At 40.0% G+C, this 21,299-nt stretch overlaps 1 protein-coding gene and 1 pseudogene across 2 annotated transcripts in view; both read left to right on the top strand.

Moving 5' to 3' along the window:
- Window positions 1–21,299, top strand: part of TMEM108 (transmembrane protein 108) — a 278,922-nt gene that overhangs the window by 203,675 nt on the left and 53,948 nt on the right. The window lies entirely within an intron of this gene.
- On the top strand, window positions 19,132–19,250 carry LOC112476044 (annotated as a pseudogene).

The raw sequence follows: 21,299 nt of genomic DNA, 5'->3' as shown, positions 1-21,299 counted from the left end.
TTGCACTGCTAGAACTCCAATCTTTTGGTGTTGGTGATGGTTTCCTTTATTGTGCAAAAACTTTTTAGTTTGATATAGTCTATTTGTTTATTTTCCCTTTTGTTTCCTTTGTCCAAAGAGATATATCAGAAAAAAATATTACTAAGAGCAATGTCAGAGATTTTACTGTTTATGTTTATGATTTCAGGCCTTACATTTAAGTCTTTAATCCACTTTAAATTTATTCTTGTATATGGTGTAAGAAAGTGGTCTAGTTCTTTTTCTTTCTTTCTTTCTTTTTTTTTTGCATGTATCTGTCCAGTTTTCCCAGCACCATTTATTGAATAGACTGTCTTTTACACCACTGTATATTCTTTCCTCCTTTGTCATAGATTAATTGACTATATAGACATGGGTTTATTTCTGTTCCATTGATCTCCGTGTCTGTTTTTATGCCAGTACCATGCTGTTTTGATTAGTATAGTCTTGTAGTATAGTTTGACATCAGGTATTGTGGTATACCTAACTTTGTTCTTTCTCAGGATTACTGTAGCTATTTGAGGTCCTTTGCGGTTCATTATAAATTTTAAGATTAGTTGTTCTCGTTCTGTTAAAAATGCCATTGTTATTTTGATAGTGATTGCATTGAATCTATATTGCGTTGGGTAGTATGGACATTTTAACAATGTTAATTCTTCCTATCAGGACCTTTATATTTTTTAAATCCCCAAGAATAAACTATGAGCCAGCCTTGAGGACCACTGGCTGAGGCAATCTCTAAGGTTCCTTTCTAGCCTTAAGAGCCTTTGCTTATGAGAAGGGAGATTAAAAGGGGGTGTGGGGCAAACACAGAGGGCAGGACTGCTCTATTATGTTGCTTTATCCTGGGGAAGAATCTGCCTTCCGGGTAAAGGTCAAGGTCAGAGGAGGAGAGAGTGGGATGCTCGGTATGAGTGTGTATTTCTTTTGTCAGTTATTTCACTAATTATGGACAAGCCTCTGACAAATGAGGGTATTTTCTCCTTACCTTGTATCAAATACTTTGATCTCTTTGTCCATCTAACCTACTAAGATGCTCTGAGTTCCCACCCTCCCCTGATGGACCATACCCCTAGCCAATCAGAGAGTAGGTAGAAAGGAAGTGCCAGTCTACTAACTTTAGTCCCTTCCCCATCCCCTACCCCAGCTCCTGAAACTTCTCTTTTCCCATTTATCTCCCTTTTGGGGGATATTCTTATAAGTTGGTTTCTATTAATTCTGGGTAGAGCAGACAACTCTCCCAGCTCTGCCAGAAGGATCAGGTGATCCATTTCAATCAGAGGCCCAGAAAAACTGTTCCCTACTACTATCCCTCACCAATCCTTGTCAAAATTTCCCTAAAACTTAGAAAAGCTATATAAAATGTCTGAAAAACGGAAGATCTCCTCAATCCTAATGCAACTATTTTCATTTGATGTAGTCCCTTAATTAATGTTCGTATTTGTATTTTACATAGAGTACTTATGATTTTCATGGGACCTTTTCTAATATAAGCATTCTCCTCATTGCTGTATAGCCTTGTAAATGATCTTTGTAAAAGCTGCAAAATTCTCCATCTAGAAAAGGTACCACTTTGTTTATCAAATTCTTACATAATGTTTCCCATGCTCTAGGTACTTAAATATTATAATATATATTAACTCATTTCATCTTTATAATATCTATCAATACAGACTCATTTCACATGCCTAACAACTCTATTAGGCTCATCTTATAGATGAGGAAATCGAGGCCCAAAGAAGTTAGATAACCTGCCTAGGATCACACAGTAAGTAAGCAGCAGAGACAGACATATGCTCTTCTGTGCTCATAACCACTATGCAATGCTGACATTTTATTTACCTTTCTACTGCTTAATATTTAGGATGCTCGTAGTTTCTTATAAATAACTGCAAAGAACATCCTGTTGCTCATGGCATTTTCATTCTTTCAGATTACTTGTGTAGGATAGGTTTCCAGGAGAGCTGTCTGCTCCATTCTTTTTTGAGCCAGTGGACAGAGGTGGCAGTCCTACACAATTCCCACTGGGGAAAACAACCCTGCAGAGAAAGGACACTTTTTGTGAGGTTGTTAGTGCTTGATTTATGGCCAGTGTAACCTAGGCACAGTAAAGGGAAATTATAAAGCTCACATGCAGCTTAGTGAATTGAAGGTAAAGGCTTCACATATTTGATGATGTGTTGCAGCCTGATGTTGCTCAATGCCTCCTGGGTGACCTGGTAACCAGAAGCCTCTCTTTAAGCAAGAGAAACAAATTGTCTATATTTATTTCAGTGGGGAAAATAAAAACAGAATATCTCTTCAGTGGCAAATAGATTAACCAACCAGTCAGCGAGTTTAGCCTTTGTCTTTTAATCTGGATGTTTTGACATCCCGTAGATAGAAGCTGATTTGGAGGTCAATGGAAATGGGGTTGGTGGTCTTTTTGGAATGGAGTGTTAAGAGGGTTTGTTTTAAAGCTGCATTTGCACAATGAGTACAGATCTTTCCTTCTGCAGTACATTCATTTAGAGGATGGTTTAGAGTGGAGGAACTCATGGACATCGTGGCCCTTCCACTCCTTGGTCCACCTAGGTCAGTCAAGTCATACTTAAGGTTTTGGGATGACATTGGACCAAAACCGTTGGAAATCTTAGTGGATCATAGGGCATTTCTATGCTTTTTCTCATTTATGACACAGGCCCACTGTTCTTCTTTGCCCGGGATGATACCATAAATAGCAGAGACCGAATGTGGTTCCCATTTCCCCAGGCCAGAGTACGTCTTCAACCACACACACACACACACACACTCTCCTGGACCTTCCCAGTATTAGCAATCATACATCTGTTCCCCATTCTCCCCAATTATAAATGTAATTATCACATATCATTAGCACATTTTTAAATGGTCTTCCTACTGCATAGAAGTGATATATATGAAAATTAGAAAGAGGTGGAATGTGAGAGTGAGGAGAAAATAGGAATAGCTGATTTTTCGCCCCAAGTTTTAGGAAATTGTAATGAGCCAATGAGGCCCGAGTGAAGTATGTCGTTGGCACAGGCTACCTCACAGGTCCATGTCTTCCCTTGTTCCATAGCTCACTGTGTCATTTAATAAGTCACGGAAAGCGTCAAAGGTGTTCAAAAGATAAAGAATGGTTTTGTTGTTGTTAGGAGGTTAGGAGGAGGAAGTTGGGCCATATAAAATAAACTCCTAAGTAAATAAGAACTGAAAGAGTGATTACTATCCAGGGGCTGAATGCCTGGTGACCTCTTGCCACCCTGAAGCAACAGAGTCCCAGGCAAAGAGAAATTGGGGACGTGTTCAGAAGAGCAAATTTGCCACCTCTACTCCTGTTTGCTGACTATGGCTACAACTGGATAAGGGACTCTGTTTTAAAATGTACCCAGGATTTGCTTTGATAAGGTTTGGTGAGACACACAGACATGGAAATGACTGCCAAGAAGGAAGAAGTTTACATTCCCAGAACCCTAGAAACAGGAGGCACAGCATGCCACACAGGGCCACATGGGAGCACCCAGGTTAGTCAGGAGGCAGAAGGAGCAAAGGGGGAGCATGGGTGAGAGTCTTTATTGTGATTTTCATAAAGAGGAATGAGCGAGGCAGGGTAATCAAAGTAGACAGGTTCAGGATTGGCTAGTTTAAATAATTATAGTGGGCTCTGGCCAATAGGGGTGGTTTCTAGTTTCCAAGTACCTGGCTCTAGGGTGATTAGGGCCGAGGAATAGTGTCCCGTACTGCCAGGGCCTGATGAAAAGAGGTGAGTGGGAGTATGGACTCAGGATTGGTTGGTCTGCATATCAAAGCCAGGCTCACAGACAACCTCAGTATCTCTAGGAATTAGCTAACCCTGGCAGGGACACTCCTTCCTAAGGTCTGCAAGGCCCGGTGCCAGAGCATAAGAATACAGTAGATAAGAAAGTATAGTTAATACAGATCTTGATACACACACTCAAGCAAAGGGTCTACTGTTTGTTTTGTGATGTAAGAGGCATCATTGTTTTAGTGGCTGGTTTTCCCAGAGCATTTAAGGAACCGTAAAGGGCAATATCAGAAAGATCTCCCATTCTGTTTCCCTTGGATGCCCAGGTACACAGCCAGCAAGCCTACAGTCAGTTCTAATACTAAGCAATTTGCCTCAAGAAAAGCCATCCATCTTTCAAGATCAAAGATGGGACCCAAAGAACATTGAAGCATTTTATGCAGTAGCAGCATGTAGTTCACAGGACACAGGCTTGAAAGGATAACTCCAAGCAGTGCAGGGCTCATATCTGGTCATTTTGATTGTCTCAACACAGAAAATGCTCTTTCCCCAGCTTACCTGACAGGTTTAACCAGAGTTCAGGCACGGTTAGCATTGCTAGAAAGCATTATCTGGGAAGACTACATCATGCTGTTGTTGAATTAGCTTCAGTAATGAGAATAAACATTTGCAGAGCCTTTTGTGTTTGTAAAATGGTTTACAAGCACTGGCTGGCTCACTTGTTAATAATCACTTTGGGGAATTCTTAACAATGCATATTTAGGAGATAAAAGTGATGGTTTGGATGGGATTAAGGGAAGAGACAAGTAATAGAAAAGCATTTAGCACAGTCATTTTCAGTTCCATAGGCTCTGCAAGCCTGTACTGACTAACCATCATTTTCATTGCATTTGGTTCCATGTTCCTAATATTCAAAGCCCAGCACAAATACACACACATTGGATAAAACCGTGTGTTAAGCTTTACATTATCCATTCTTCCTCATTGTCCTTTGGTGTCTTGATTTGCACATAACATGGCCGCAACTCAGGAAGCGCTCTGCTCTGTGAGTGCTCAGGCCCACCAGCCATGGGGTCAGGAGACCTGGCTCCCTGCCCTGCCTCTCCCTCTGCCCTGAGGGAAGACCAGGAGAATGGCATTGCATTTCTAGACCTAAGTGTTCTCAGCTATAGAATGGCCAAGGAAGGGAGATGCAGAGGGAACGGGATCTGTAAGGTCCTTACATCTTACATCCACTGAATCTATGATCTTGCCACTTTGTCTGAAGCTGGAATGTGTGATTTGAGGCATTTCTCTGTTCATTATCTCAATGAAAACTGAAACTGACACATCAGTGGGACCACAAGAGCATCATGTGTGTACACACGTGTGCACACACATTGCCAAACGTCATATATCGGGGAATTTAAACACTTGGTGGACTGGAGACATATTCCAAAGCCACTCATTAAAAAGGTAAAATTTCATGAGTCTTCTGAATTTTTATTCTAATCCACATTTAATATTAGAATGTTTTTACTGTAATCTTCAAGTAGTATTGACCCTCGGGTTCAGCATTATCCTGTGATGTTGGACATCCCTGGAGCACCCCCTTACATGTGTCATACCTGCCCTCAAGAATGAGAATAGTATAAAGCCTCATGCTCCTCTTACTAAGCTCCTCAGTGGACCCTCAAGTCTAAAAAGAGGTCATTGACAGAACAGTAGACCTCATACCCATCTGCCCTGTCTTTAATTGTCTCTTGACAAGTTTTGCTAGGAGAGGCTGAAGTTGTCCAAGAAATATGATCGGAGCCAGAGGGCTGTTTGATAATAAAACTGTTCTATGGGAAGGTTTTCCATGATAACACTCATCTTCAATTTTACAGTATAACTCTAATTATCAAAACAGATATCCTTTAGAGCTGACAGTGGTGGCAGCTATCTCAAGAATAATCATCGTATACATTTATACATTATTTAGAGTTGTCTTTTTGCAAACACTTTTACGTACATTTTATTGTTAACCATCATTTTCGGAAGACACACACGCTGCGTATTCTGCCTGGCTTACATCAGCCATGTCAGTCAGGGTCCCCTCAGGGAACAGATGTCACTCACAAGAAGTAAGTGGGCAAGGTCTGGACTTTTCAAAGGAAGTGTTTCATTATAGCGGCAAATCTCATGGATAATGAACTTTATTGAGATTTGCCAAAAACAACTCTTCCTTGGTGCCTTCCTAAACATTTTACTATGTGTAGAAAATTAGTGTAATAAGTTGCTGAATCAGTATAGTTCTGAAAATAACTTCCTAATGTCCCTCTTCTAAAATCAGGAGCCCTAAGCACTAAAGGAATCTGGTCATTGTTTATTCATTATTTATTCATTCATTATGCAATCTTAATGAAACATGAAAGCCTACCTTAGTCATTAAACAACCACATATACCCTTAAAGTGAATTCTATTAATTTACTAATCCAAAGTTGATTTATGAAGACCAAATCACATGTAATTAATTATGCGACAGTTTACTTTGAAAAATTTGACTACTATCATAATGAAATATCAAAGAAGTTTAATTTTAATTGATTACTTTGTCGTAGACTTTTTTAATCTATTGGAAATACAAATGGATTATATAGTAATTTCATTGCTGTTTCCTTTCTGCCTAAGTAGGAAATTGAAGTATCTTTCTGTTAATATAGTTTCTGACTTTATAATTATTCCTGACTCGGGACTTTACTTTTCCCATGTCTTGCTACGTAAGTCAATGGTAGCTGTTACTTCCAATATGTCTCATGATATGAGATTTAGCTTCATCAAGCTATACTAACAGCTCTGACATCCTAACGACTTCTGAGCCCAAACCTGCAAAATGGGAATAATTAATCAACTTCACTGGCTGTCGTGGTAATTAAATAGAATAATGTAAGAAAAGGAACAACCACAATGCCTGGTAAATTATGCCTGGCTCAATTCTTTATCTTACCTACATGTTCCATAAAAGGGCTGTGGTCATCTCACTCCAAAACAGTGGTTGACATCTTGATTCAGCCATAATCATATAAGAACAGTCTGACAGAGTGAAAGTCGCCTTATATATTACATATTCCTTGTGAATTTGGTTATAATTATTTTTAAAACAGCTTTATTGAAGTATAAATAACCATAAAATTTACTCATTGCAGGGATATAGTTCTGTGATTCTCATAAATGTATGGGGTTGTGCAGCCATCACCCAGTATAGTTATAGAACATTTCCATCACCCCAAAATGTTTCCTCATGCCTATTTGCAGCACCTCTCTTTTGCCTTCAGCCCTAGGCAACCGTTGATATGCATGCTTTCTCTATAAATTTACCTTTTCTAGACATTCATATAAATGGAATGGCACAGTATATACAATCTTTTGTATCTGGCTTCTTCACTGTGCATAATGTTTTTGAAGTTCATCCATGTTGCAGCATTGTATTAGGATTCTCCAGAGAAATCGAATCAATAGAAGATGATAGCTAGATGATAGCTAGCTAGCTAGCTAGATAGATAGATGGATGGATGATAGGTAGATAGATAGATCGATTGATTATGAGGGATTGGCTCACATGATTACAGAAGCCCAGAACTCTCACGTTCTGCAAGTCGGAGACCCAGGAAAGCCACTGGTATAGTTTCAGTCTAAATCTGAAGGCCTGAAAACCAGGAGTGCCAGTGTTTGAGAATAGAAGATGGATGTCCCAGGTCAATTAGCAAATTTGTCTTTTTGTTCTATTCAGGACCTCAAAGGATTAGATGATGCCCACACCAAATAGGTGAGAGTGGTCTTTACTCAGTCTACTGATTGAAATGCTAATCTCTTCTTGGAACACCCTCATCGATACACCCAGAAGTAATGTTTTGCTAGCTATCTGGGCATCCCTTAGCCCAGGTAAATTGACACATAAGATTAACCATCACACACGTGTCAGTATTTCATTCCTTTTCATTGCTGAGTAGTATTTCATTGTACAGTATACCCATTTTGTTTATCCATTTACCAGTTGCTGGAAATCTAGATTGAGTCCAGTTTTTGACTCTTAAGAATAATGATGCTGTGAACATTCATGTACATGTCTTTGTGAGGACATATGTTTTCATTCCTCTTGGGTAGATTCCTAGGAGTGAAATTCCAGCGTTATATGGTAAGGTTGCATTTAACTCTTTTAAACTGCCAAATGGTTGTTCAAAGTGGCTCAGCCATTTCATATTCCCACTAGCACTGTAAGAATATTCAGTTTCTCCACAACATCACTGATGCTTGTATTGTCTTTTTTGTTATATCTATTCTAGTAGATATGAAGTGATATGTATCATGGTTTTTAATTTGCATTTTTCTAATAGCTAATAATATCAAGCATCTTTTCATATACTTATTTGCCATATAGTAAGTGACATGTCATCTTTGGTGAAATGTCTGTTCAGATTTTTTTGCCTATTTTTAAATTAGATTGTTTTCTTACTATTAAATTTTAAGAGTTCTTTATATATTCTAGATGCAAGTATTCACAAATCTATATAATGCAAATATTTTCTCCTGTGATTTATATTTATATTTATGTCTATGGCTTATATTTTCATTTCCTTAATAGTATCTTTTAAAGTACAAAGTTTCTAATTTTGATGATTTATGCATTTGATGTCATTTCTGAGAACTCTCTAACCAACCCAGTCACAAAGATTTTCTCCTATGTTTTCTTCTAGAAATCTTACAGTTTAACTCTTACATTTAGGTTTGTGTGTCATGTTATTTTTCACGTATAGTTTGAGATAAGGATCTAATTCAGTTATTTTTGCATGTAGCTATCCAGTTGTCCTAGCCTCATTTGTTGGAAATACTATTTCCCCTCCCTCATTGATTGTCCTGATACTTTTATCAAAAATCAGTCGACCAGAAATATAAGGATTTGTATCTCTCTGAATTCTGTCTTATTCATTAATCTATATGCCTATCCTTGTGCCAGTACTACTTTGTCTTAATTACTGTGGCTTTATAGAAAGTTTTGAAATCAGGTAGTAATAAGTCCTCCATCATTGTTCTTTTACAGAATTGTTTTGGCTATTCTAGGTCTTTTGCATTTTCATATAAATTTTTGGATGAGCTTGTTAATTTCTCCTAAAAAGCTTATTAGGAGTTTGATAGAAATTGTGTCAGATTCATAGGTCAATTTTGGGAGAATTGACATTGCGACATAATTGAGTGAATTTATAAATCAGCTTTTTATTTGTAAATAATTTCCAACTTGTAGAAAAGTTGTAAGAATAGTACAAAGAGCATACATATACCCATTATTCATATTCACTGATTGTTAACATTTTTGCCCACTTGCTTTATCATTCTCTCTGTGTGTATGTAATTGTCTCTAAATTATTTGAAAATAAATTGCACATATCATGCCCATTACCCCTAAACACTTCAGTGTGCATTTCCTGAGAATGCATTCTCTTACCTAACCACAGGAGAGTTACCAACTTCACCAGACTTCACGTTGTTACAACTCTCGCATCCGATCATCACTCATCCATATTCCAGTGTTACCAAGTGGACGATGCTTCATGGCATATTTTCCACCTGAACAGAATCCAAACCAGAATCACACAATTCATTTAGTTGTCATGTCCCTTTAATCTAGAACACTTCCTCAGCCTTTCTTTGTGTTTTATAACATTGATAGTTCTGAAAATACATTTTCAAAAAACATCAGATTTCAGAAAATACATATATTTACAGTTTTGAAAATAATTTAAAAATTATTTTAAGATAAATGTTCTTTGCTTTTTCTTTGTCTGATGTGTCCACCTAATTCTGTTTGTGTCGTGCTTTCCAAGGCGCAATGCCACTTAGGGGATGGCATGTCCTTCTCCGGGTGACACATCCGGAGGCACCCAGTGTCCGTCTGCCCATCGTTGATGTTCATTTTCATCAGCCAATCAAGGTGGTGTTCAGTTTCTCTACTAGGTAACTACCATGTTCCCCTTACATTTAATAAATCTTCTGACTTTCTTTTTAAACCAACATCTTAGATATTTTCTCAGCGTCCCTGTCAGGGAGAGGAACAACAACTGTACTTGCAACACTACAAGTAATTGCTACCCCCTAAGAAGGGAACACTGATAATGGCATTAAAACTCAAAGACCTTTTTAATGTGTATTTAAGGGTTTTCCCTAATGCATGGGTGATTAGAGTTAGAGAAAGCTGCTACCGAGTGGATGACAGTTTTCTTATCCACTGTAATCTAATATAAGATTAACTCCTTTCCGCTGTTCTATTAATATCTCCAGTCAAAGACTTTCCCGATTTGATCCCTGCCTTGCTAGTTCATGAATAAATGGATGGAGCTGTGTTCCCCTAGGAATTTTAAGGGCTTATTTTTTTTTTCTATTCCATCAAATCAAGATAAAAGAACAGCTTAACACGAAATGGCTCCAACTTTATTGGAAAGAGTAATACTTGGAGAAAAAATATTTTTAATAGCTTGGGGCTATTAAAAAGATGATGACAAATCTGAAGCGTGTGCCACTTCTCATCAGTATCTCAACATCCAGTTAATAGGAGAGGATGACAGCTTTGTTATTAAATTATGTAGATGCTAATTGAAGACACATCCAAATAGGATCAGTTGCCTTCAAAAGCTAACTTACCGATTATTAGCTATGATGTCAGTGATGGAACACAGTTTCTAGATCCATTTCCTATTCTCAGACTGACTACTTCTAGGAACATGTATGATTCTGGAAGGAATGGTTGTATAGCAGGTCTTCCTGGCAAACGTTCATTCTCAAAGTAACTTTTGTGTCTGAAGTTTTACGCATTCCCCCATTATATGTTACAGCCCAGGTCACCAGAGAGCTGTCATCTGAACACTAAAGTCTCTTCTCCACCTGGTCCAACAAAAGTCCAGGGCTGGTCCTTTGATGCACGGAATCTATCCCAATGATTAGTGGATGGATTAGAATTTCCCCGAAAATCTATGGGGTGAGGACAGGTAGCATCACTTTAGGATTTGGAATTCCCCAGTCTATAGAAATGGCTCAGCCCAACCCCCAAAGCTTGTGACTATTGATACATCTGAGAGAAATAACAATTGACAGTAATCTGGATTTGCATAACCCTTTGCCCTTTCAAAACGCTCTTGGAAATACCTCCTTTGGGCAATATAACCAAAATGCCTTGGTTTAAATTTTGTCATCACCATCTCCTGACTGTGTAACCTTAAAGTTGTTTAACCTTGCTGTGCCTCAGTTTCACCATCCATAATATAGAGATAATAGTGGTTTCCCGCCCTTAAGATGTTGTGAGGACTAAATGAGATAATATTGAGAAAGTGCTTAGAACGATGCCTTGGCAAACAGAAAATGCTTACTACAAGTATTGTCGTTATCCTAATATCCTACTGAAGAAAGTAAAGGTATGGATTAATATCCTGTTTTGATGGATGAAGAAGTAAAAACCAGCAGTTTGATGATTTGCCTATCATCACACAGTCGTTGAATGGGGACCTAAGAGAGCAGGAAGCCATTCTGAGCTTTTGAGTCCCTTCTCCCTCCAGTCTTTCGAGCATTTTATCACATTAAATGGTTTTGAAGCAGAGAAGGCCTTGAAAACCCACCTGGATATATGGAACAAGGCCAGGACCAGACTGTGTCCCCACAGAAATTCTTGATCCCTTGCCCCAGCCCTCAAGCCCACCAGAACTTAGATCTGTGATAACTGCCACAGATTCAGTGCGGAGCCAGTCAGATGGGGGCAGGAACAGCACGACCCCCATGGCCCCTGCCCTTTCCAGGCTCCTAGCTACCCCAGCAGGAAATCTCACTTGGTATGCTGCTTCCACCAAACCCAACAGCCACAGTGGCAGCAGCAAATGTAAAGTTAGGTCTCCTTCAGAAGTAAAGACCAAGGAAGTGTCTGAGTGATGGATTTTATAACTTCAGATCTTTCAGGAATGAAAATTAAATTTGACCCAACTTTGACAGAGGACACCACAGAAGCACATGTTTGCAAAAGCACTTCATTTTTGTTACACATGAAGGTTAAAAGAGAGAAATCAGAATACATAATTGAGTGAACATTAGTATCATCAACACTAGTTATAAAGAGAGAGAAAAAGCATACATACATTCTCTGCAGCTGTAGCTAGCACATATTCTCAAAGTAGACCTCCCTGCTCCTGAGATCCAGGAACAACTTAAAGCCCTTCACCCTTTCCTGAAACACACACAAATGACAAAAAAAAAAAAAAAGAGGGCTTAATAAAAAGACAAACATTGCTTCTAATAATCAACTGTTCTAGAGTCTCTGTTTCATTAGGTATTTTATTAATCACCATAACAGTAAGAATAAAAGGAAACACATATATGAGGAAGGGGGAGAAAAGGACTTAAAAAGTAAAAAATATGATCCTCATATGCGTGGGGAAAAAAAAAAGGATTGGAAGGAATGTACCGAAGGGTTGAGTGATTCTCTTTGGGTGGTAAAATTGTGGGTATTCAGTTTGTTCCTTCTTCCTATAAGTATTCTCCATATTTATAAGAATGTATTTTGCAATGGAAATTGAGGAAAGCCCATTTTTGAAATCAGTCCCCACTGGGTCCCAGTTGTAAAGGGATACACTGCAGAGCCCACATCATCACCTAGAGAGCTGTGTGGCCACTCGGTTTATTTCCATCCTGGCGAGACACTGCAGAGTATGTTGCACATCACTTTGCCTGGTACTTAAGAAGTCTGAACTTTAGAAACTGAGGAAGACCTTGCCCTTACAGTGGCAGGGGTTATAGAAATATGTGTGAACATCTTTTCTTTGTGCATAAAGAGACGTGATCAAACCCTGTACCTTACCATTGCCTCCAGAATGTGCTGAGAATGAACCAAGTATCAGGTTTCTCCTGCTGCTTAGCCAGGGCCCAGCTGGTGAGGTCCCCAGGGAGCTGAATCAGGCCTGAGGTGGGCATACTTGGCCCTCAATTTACAGTATGCAGGGCCAAAGGCGAGCCAAAAAACAGGGTCTTGAGGAGATGCCAAGTCAAAAGCCAAAGACCATTCAAGTGAGTCAGCATTGACAGAACAGGAAAAGGTGGATACCGAGCCAGAAGACAGAGCCCAGGGAGTTGAAACCCCTGGGGATCGAGTCATGGGTGGGAGAAAGTACAAGAAGAGGAGATCTGCTTCAGCCTCTTTCATCATAGACAGGGAGCAGAATACCACTAAAAATGCCAGCGCCGCTGGGATGGGACAGTTTGTAAACCCCTTTCAGCTCGTTGGAGTAAGGATTCATTCAAATGTGAACTGCTGCTGTTATTGCGAGTGATTGAAAAGTATTCCAAGTTCCCGAACTGACAAACATTCTGTGTTTCCACAGCCCTATTCCTGCTTATCTAAATCTGATGATAGAGAAATTGAAAGGGGTTTGTATCTCCAAGGAATGCATAGATTGTTGGTACAATATTGCTATAATAACTTGCTTTTCAAAAAATGTATACCTTTCCCTTCATACAAGATGCTTGACAGGCTCTCAGTAAAAATGCTGAGCTTTTACCACCTTTGCTAAGGAAACAATAAACATTACCTGAGAGGGAGGAAATGGAAGATTTTGCCAAATATTGAAGATCTTAACAGATATCAATTATATGATTTTTATATGAAATGAGATTCTCCAAATTGTGGGTAATGGATTTACAGATTGCCCAGATGGCTTAGTGAATAACAAATTGGAAACAAAACATAAATTATCAGAGGAACGTAAACACCAAACCAAACTTTGAAAATAAGCAGAGTAGAAATCTGAAGAGCATTAAGAAATAGTAATTGCTTGTAACCTTTAATGCTATTTTGGCTAGAGAGATTATTTGGGTTGGATGCCCCCAAGTAAAAAATGAAAAGGCTTTTACAACATAGTTCGATCCAGCAGATGTGAATGGAGTATTGCCTTGTACGTGTCAGATATCATTCTAAGAATTGAGAATATAGAAGCAAACAAAAAGACCAAGCGCCTACCCTCATGGAGCTGACTTGCTAGCACGAAAAGACTAGCATAATAAACAATACATAAGCAGAATATATGGTATGGTAGATGTATGCAAGGAAGAAATCTAAAACTAAAAAGGAGAATAGAAGTGTTGAAGGATGGTGCTTCGGCTTGGAAAGTGGAGAAACACAGCCAGTGGCTCTAATTTCAGAATAGAAGTTTCCAGAGCAGGCGGTTGGAGGCTCCTGCAAGTCATTTCACTCTCTAGATAGCCATTTCCCATATATCAAGTGAAGCAGTTAGACTGTGTGATCTTTGTCACAAGCTCTTAAGCTCTGGTCAATGATGGTACTTTGATATATGATACAAGAGAAATTAAGACACAGATTGGATTTCAAATTTAGAAAGTGATTCACCAAGTAGTGTTCTTTTGTGCCAGTAAAACAAAGCTGCACATTGCCCAGAGGGAGACTTCTGCTTTGGGGTAAATGTTCCCAGAAGCCACCACACTGGTGCTTTCCACTGGGCAATGGAAATCACGTGGGAGGGAAAAAAAATGGGATGACTGGTTTATGTCCTGAGGACATCACAGACTTTTGTAATTGCCTCTTTAACATTTTTTCCTTAGAATTCACCTGCTCGGCCCTGTCATTTTTCAAGCCCATTTTATAGATTAGGAAATTGAGAAATAAAGATTAAGTAGTTTGCTCAAATTCAAATTTATATAGTCGCAGTTCAAGGATCTAAACCCAAATCTCTCTGATCCCCCAATCTATGATCTTTACACTACGCCCAAATATGTTTTTAAAAGTGTCTCATTCCTTACCCTAAAAATATTTCCCAGGTATAGATGCACTCAACAAAATCCAGAATGTGGACACTGTACAGGACAAATTATCTAGTTTTGTACTTGTCCTGTGCAGTGTCAAATAAATCACAAGAAAAAGAGTGAGTGAGAAATAACCTATTTGTTAAAAGTGACTTAAGAGACAACCAATTGTAATGTTTGGATTTATTTGGATCTTGATTCAAACTATTTCATATCAGTATATGGACTACACTCAGGAATTTGAACACTACCAGGATATTTGAAAATATTAAAGAAGTATTTTTATTTTTAAGTAGGATAACATTGTGGCTATGTTTTTTAACAAGAGTTAATTTAGAGGTACATACATATTGCCAGAGGATGATGTCTGGGATTAACTTTAGAATAATGCATTGGAGGGAGTATAAATAAAGAAGATTGGCTATTTGCTGATCAGCACTGTGGCAAGATCATGGTGCTTGTATACAATTCTTTCCAGTTCTGTATATGCTTAAAATCTCCCACAATAAAAAGTAAAAATAAACCCAATAAAACACCCTGGCGAAGTGACCATAACGGCCATAAGACATCCCCTCAGGCCTGCGGCTGACACCAGCTCATTAAACGTGGTCTTCACATTCTAAAAAAAAAAAAAAATTGTTTCAAATGAATGACTCAGACTAGCACCATGCTGAATGTGGAACTGGTTACACTGACCACCCACTACTTTCTTAGGTGCCCTGTCTCCTCCATTAGGCTGGAGGCAAGGACCAAGTCTAATGGTCAAAGCTCATGTGCCCGTGCCCGTTGCTGCCTTGGTTTATAGAGCTGGCCAAGACATCACTGGACTTCTTGCCTGTGGTACATTCTCCTCTTCCAGGTCTTCAGTTTTTATGCAATCAGCCCCACAGACCATCTCACTCAAGGAACCCAGGAGGCAATGGGATGTAGGGCGAAGAAGGTGGTCTTTGGAATCGGAATGCCCTTCATTGGAAGTTTGGCCCTACCTTTTAGTAGCTGCATAATCCTGAGCAAAGCCCTTTACTTGCCAAGCCTTGAGGAGCTGTGATGATCAAATAGAACAGCGTAAACATAATGGAATAGCAAAACCCTAAAGATCCCTCCCAAGAATCTGGGCTTCCAAGTCTCTACTTGACAGAGTGAGTGACATTTCCTAGGTCATCTCTATCCCCGTCCTGGACTGCGCTCCCTGAGAGAAGGAATCATACCTTGTACTTTTTTGTGTTCCCAGCATATGAGGTGGGACGACCATAGCCTTGGGGTCACAGAGTCCTAGGTTCAAATTCTGTGTCTATTGCTTACCTACCATGTAGCCTTTGGCAAATGTTTTAGCCTCTTCATCTGTGAAATAGCAGTAATAATGCCCACTAAAAGGCCTTAATGAATGAAGACATTCAAATACCCCACTTATAGCTGGGGCTCAGGAAGTGTTTCCCACCACCCTCAGGTGCTCTCTTGATGTTTGGTAAATAAATCAATGTTGTAACTAGGTGTTTCTCTAGAAAGTGGGTGCCTCAGAAGCAGGGTCATCAGATAAAGTTGCACAGGTTTTTCATGGCACAGGGGCACCTGAGAGAACCCCTCCAGCTGTGCCTGAGTGTGAGACTGTTCACCCAAAGGAAGGGTGCCTTTGGCTACTCCGTGCAAAGGTGCTAAATGAACTCTCAGTGTCCCTGCTCTAAAAAAAAAATGCCAGTCACCAAGAGAAAGGAATTTGTTTTCAAATGAATGACTCAGATTAGCGCTAAGAGTCAAGGGGAAAAATGACCCCAACTGCTATTGTCCGAGCATTTGGCCTTCTTTGAAGCAAACCACATTTTTTTTTACCATGTTTAAATATCTTCTTGATTGATTCAGGTCCCCAGTTTGGGCATCATGGTGCCAGATTGTAATGAGGACAGACGTGTGGATGTGCCAGGTGGCCAGGAGGGCTGTCTGAGTGAGGTGGCCACCCTGGGCTTGGCTGCATGTGATGACTGATTTCCCCCAGGCTAGCCTCAGGTCCCAGCTCTGCACACCCCTCCGCTTACTGATCACTTTAGAAATCTGAATCCTCCTGGCAAAAGTCTGTGGGCAGAAAAGCCCGAGGGCTATTGCTTCCTCAAGTGTTTGAAGAGGTGGCTGCCTCCCCAGAGTGGTGTCAAGGTCAGTGTGGATGGGGTAAGCATTTGCATCTCCTCTGCCCCATCACAGTCTTGCTACTTCATCTCAGAAGTTCAAGGCCACAGAGACTCAAGGGCAGGGATCCTACCATCTAAAAGGAAATTGCAGAGGCAAGGCCTGCTTATGTTGATGTGTTTGGGGTGAGGTCACAGTGACTCTAAAGTCTGTCAGGACAAGCAAAGGCAAGAGAAGAGCCAAGAAAATTTTGAAAAGAAGAGCAGCAAGGTTCAGTGAAGGAAGATGGGAAGGCAAGAAGGAGGAGATGGGCCTAACAAGTATGTAGAATGGACTATATATATAATTTAATTTTTTCCAAGTGCTTAATTGGCTGTCCCAATACCATTTGTTGAAAACTCTTACTTTTTTTACCCGATACCACCTTTATCATAGACTAATTTTTTTATCTTTTGAGAGTTTTCTGTTTAGTCTCATTGCTCTGCCGCTGATCTCATGCCAGTGTTTCGAATTGGCATCGAGGAGTGCTAGTCATCCAAGGGCGATGTGGAACTACATTCAGAACTGAAGTTAGATGTGAGCTTTCCCAGACAGGGAACTCGTTATCATCTTGCATCTTAGATCCCAAGATCATGAGGTCAGAAGGAACAGTTCCGGGCAGGGGTTTATACCTAATAGCAGCTTAATCATCTGTGCCCGAGTGTAAAATCAGGCCATGACCTCCTAACCACAGGAAATAATGGGATGTTGGAAAAACTCTACGCCTGTCACCTGTAATTAAAAATCGGGTAGAGATCAATGAAAGTCCCTATAATTTGATCAGTACTTCCTTTTTCTACTGTTAACACAGCCATCTGCAGTCTCCCCCACCGGCTGACTGTCTGGAGTCCCCAGCCTGGGTCAGCAGGTGTCTTCCCTCTCTGTCACACTGTGAGAAAAAGAGGGACTCTTTGGTTGTTTCCACGCAAGCAGGGCGATATAAATGTTATCAGACATTTCCAGGCGGATAACAGAAGTGGATTTTTCCTAACCTCATCCTACCGTCTCTAATCTCCTGCTGTCAGACTATCGTAACAGCAGCAGACAGAGTCAGTCCACCCTCAGAGAGCAGTAAGTGGAGGAAACCAGCGTGTTTTTTTTTACTTTTAGTGTCCAAGTTTGTAACAGGGTAGGTGTAATGCAGGACTGAACTCTGAACGACACCTTCTGAACCCTCTGTGTCACGGGTTCCCCAAATACTAGGGAGTAGGAGGAAGGTGATTAGAGGTAATTATTCACTCCTCAGTTTTTATCTCACTGTTAAACCCGTACCTCTGCTTTAACCTTTATCACATTGTGCTGGTGTTTATTTATCTGTATGTATGACCCCTCCCCCACAACCCACCTACCCATGAGTTGCCTAAGAGTGTCAGGATTGTTTTAACCATTTTCATAATCTAGTATGATGACTGGAATATAGTAGGTGATAAGTAAGTATTTGAGAAATTATTAAGTGAATGAATCTTAGCGTATATGTGACAACACTAGTATTTTGTGAAAACCCCTATTGCTGTGTTCAGTTCAGCCACACTGTATGTGCGGTGGGTACAAGGGAAAAGGAAAGTGTCTGCTTCAAAAATTAAAATAAAATCAGTAACTATTGCCTAATGCCTTGGAACATTTGCCAGGTCTGTGTCACTTAAATCATAGAAGGAATTTGGGAAATGAGATTGGGGCTCTTTGCTGAGAAAGATAAATATTGTTCTCTAAGCAGGAGTTCATTGATGCCTAGAGCCCGTGACAGCCTGGCTGTGACTGACAGAGCTTCGTGGGGTTTTGCCTCTGCAGACAGGATCTCAAGGCCTTACAGAAAAACTATGGTGAAAATAGGACCATCCTGGAAGTGGAAGAAGCCCAACTTCCAATTGCCCCACTTCCAATTGCCCCTTCACCCTGCAAGTTCAGCTCTGAGCAGCTTTGCTAATTACACAGGAGCATCTTTTGGGAGGGATTTTACTTACCCTTTCCTTTGTTTGGTTAGCCTCATCTTGTTGTTTTCTTTTAAGGCAAAGAAAAAGTTCAGATAATTCTTATCACGGCTCATGAATACACATAGTGAAGGTCCAGGGCCCTCTGTTCAGCCTTCACCCAAAACTGCACTCACAGGCAGCATCCATCCCAGAACCGTCCTGAGAGCGGATGTTTAATTGCTAATTAAACATGCTTCCAGGCTGTGTGTGGTTACATCCTCTCCACATAGAGAAGATTAACAAGCCTCAAATTCCCCATATCAAGTAACTTGATGCTGGGGAAGATGCCATGTTGGTTCTCTATGGAACCAGTTTCCCGTCTTTTCATCTTTTGCGTCTGGCAGCTTTGCTTTGGAAAAGAAACTACCACTACAATGTGAGGAGGAAAAGGAGCATTAAAAATGCCATAAACAGCCTATGGCCATGCCACCCTGAACACACCGGATCTGGTCTGATCTCGGAAGTTAAGCAGGGTCAGGCCTGGTTAGTACTTGGATAGGAGACCACCTAGGAAGACCAGGTGCTGTAGGCAATAAAAAAAAAAAAAAAATGCCAGGAACACCTCCAGCTAGTTACCTACCCTGAAATGTACTGGGTACACACAATTCTTTTCATTAAGACAATTTTTTAAGAATAAGTAAGTTGCCTTTAGATAAGAAGCTTTCTCTTCACCACCATCACTTCCCATGCTGAAGCCTGCAGTACAGTGGCTGCTGGGTATGTGAGACCTCTGTGTTGCTATAGAGAGCAGCTTCAGCCAGGAGATTCCATGGGGGAGGCAGAGAGGTGGGAGGAAGCGCTCTTCTAAAATCAGACAGACAGAGAGAGACAGAGAGATGAAGAGATAGCATGTTTTATTTGATACGTGGGTTATAGTTACTTCTCTTGGGAAAATCCTTTCCCAGAGTGACGGAGGAGAAAATCTTGGACAATAAAACCATCTGGTTTTATAGGAAAGCGTCTGATCAGATAGAGTATATTGTGAGTTTTTCTCTTTATTTTGTTGCTATTGTTGCTGCTGGTGGAATATTCGCTTTGTTTTGTTGCTTTTGCTCAAATAAAATACTGTGTCTTCCAACTCTATTTAGCCCTTTCTAGAGAATGGAGTTTGCTTTGTTGCCTCGCTAGATTTCTAACTCATGCTTTCTATGCTGACTAGGTCACACCTGTTTTTATAATATGTTCAAACTTATTAAAACTAACGAACAAGTGACTTTATAATAAAATGTATCAGACTGGAGGAAGAAAAGTATCCCTAAAAAGTATGATATTTGGGATTCACTTCAAAATAAAACATTAGAGGCCAGCGTAGACAACATACCAAACAAGGAGAATAAGAGGAATCTTTAAAAAATAGTTATAATTATATAATTTCTGGAATTTACCTCAAAGCAGTGGGGGAGAGGAGGATAGAAGATGGGGATTTAGATGAGACAGGACTGCGAAGAGCTGATAATTGTTGGTACATGGAAGTTCATAATGCTGTTCTGCCTACTTTTACACAGGTTCATATAAGTCTATAATAAAAAAGTAGAAGAAACAGGGTACTCAGATCTGCCCTTAGATATAGAAGAAAACAGTAGATCACAAAGAAATCAAGCTGCAGGCTACTAAGGTATTTTGCTAAAAGGAGTTAGTGTGGTGGTTGCTCTATTTGGGGATGCTCACTGTCATCAGATGTCTTATTGGTAATGAAAAAACATGTTGGAATAAAGAAACTCCTGGTTAGGGATTCGATCCAGGCTTAATAGGTCTCTTCCACTACTGACTATTTTATGGGGCAATTTACCATCCTAATGAAACATTCCTCTGATGGAACATTCTAATAGAGACAGAGAAACTAGACAAATGACTTTTCTATAATCAACAACAAAACATCTAGTGCAGACTGCAGTGTGGATTGAACAGACAAAATATTGCCTGCCTTCATGTGTCAGAATCCTCTGAGGAGCAGAAGGCATATGGAATCTCTCCTTAGCCACTAAATCAGTTCCATTTAGACACTACATGTAAGCTACATATCCACGGGCTCCCCCCGAGGACTCATATCGATTATCATTTCTTTCTCTGCTTTCCCCAGAAGCATGGTCCCCTGTGTTCCATGATGTATATACTTCCCTAGGGACAAACCTAATTAACTCCCAACATTCCTATTAATATTTGTCAGGGGAATTGTAGTGATAGAGGATAGAAAGTCTCAGGAACCAAGAGAGAGGGAGACAGAGGCAAAGATAGACAGAGACAGAGACAGAAACAGACACCAGACTAGAAGTCAATTTGTGTCAAAAAAAAAAAAAGAAAATATGTACCGAAACTTTGGATTCAGTTTCCTGGCTGGGGCTTTGAATCATGACCTCCCTGGATAAGTCAGGATCCTTAGAAGAGGCTGAGGTATACAATTTGTCACTGGACAGGCCACTCCTTGTATTGCGCAGGGCAGTTTATGAGAGGACAATGGTTTGTCCATTGAATCATCTCAGCTCTTAGAGTTTTGAGGAAGCTCTATATTTCACCTAGGCTAGAGATTCCACTGGGAGTAATTTTGTTGAAGGGAGATGCTGACTATCTGGAAAAGTCTGTA

Source organism: Pteropus alecto, unplaced genomic scaffold, assembly GCF_000325575.1.
Source record: "Pteropus alecto unplaced genomic scaffold, ASM32557v1 scaffold92, whole genome shotgun sequence".
NCBI lineage: Eukaryota > Metazoa > Chordata > Mammalia > Chiroptera > Pteropodidae > Pteropus > Pteropus alecto.
The sequence above is the reverse complement of the archived record's forward strand: the minus strand, read 5'-3'. Positions and strand labels throughout refer to the sequence as shown.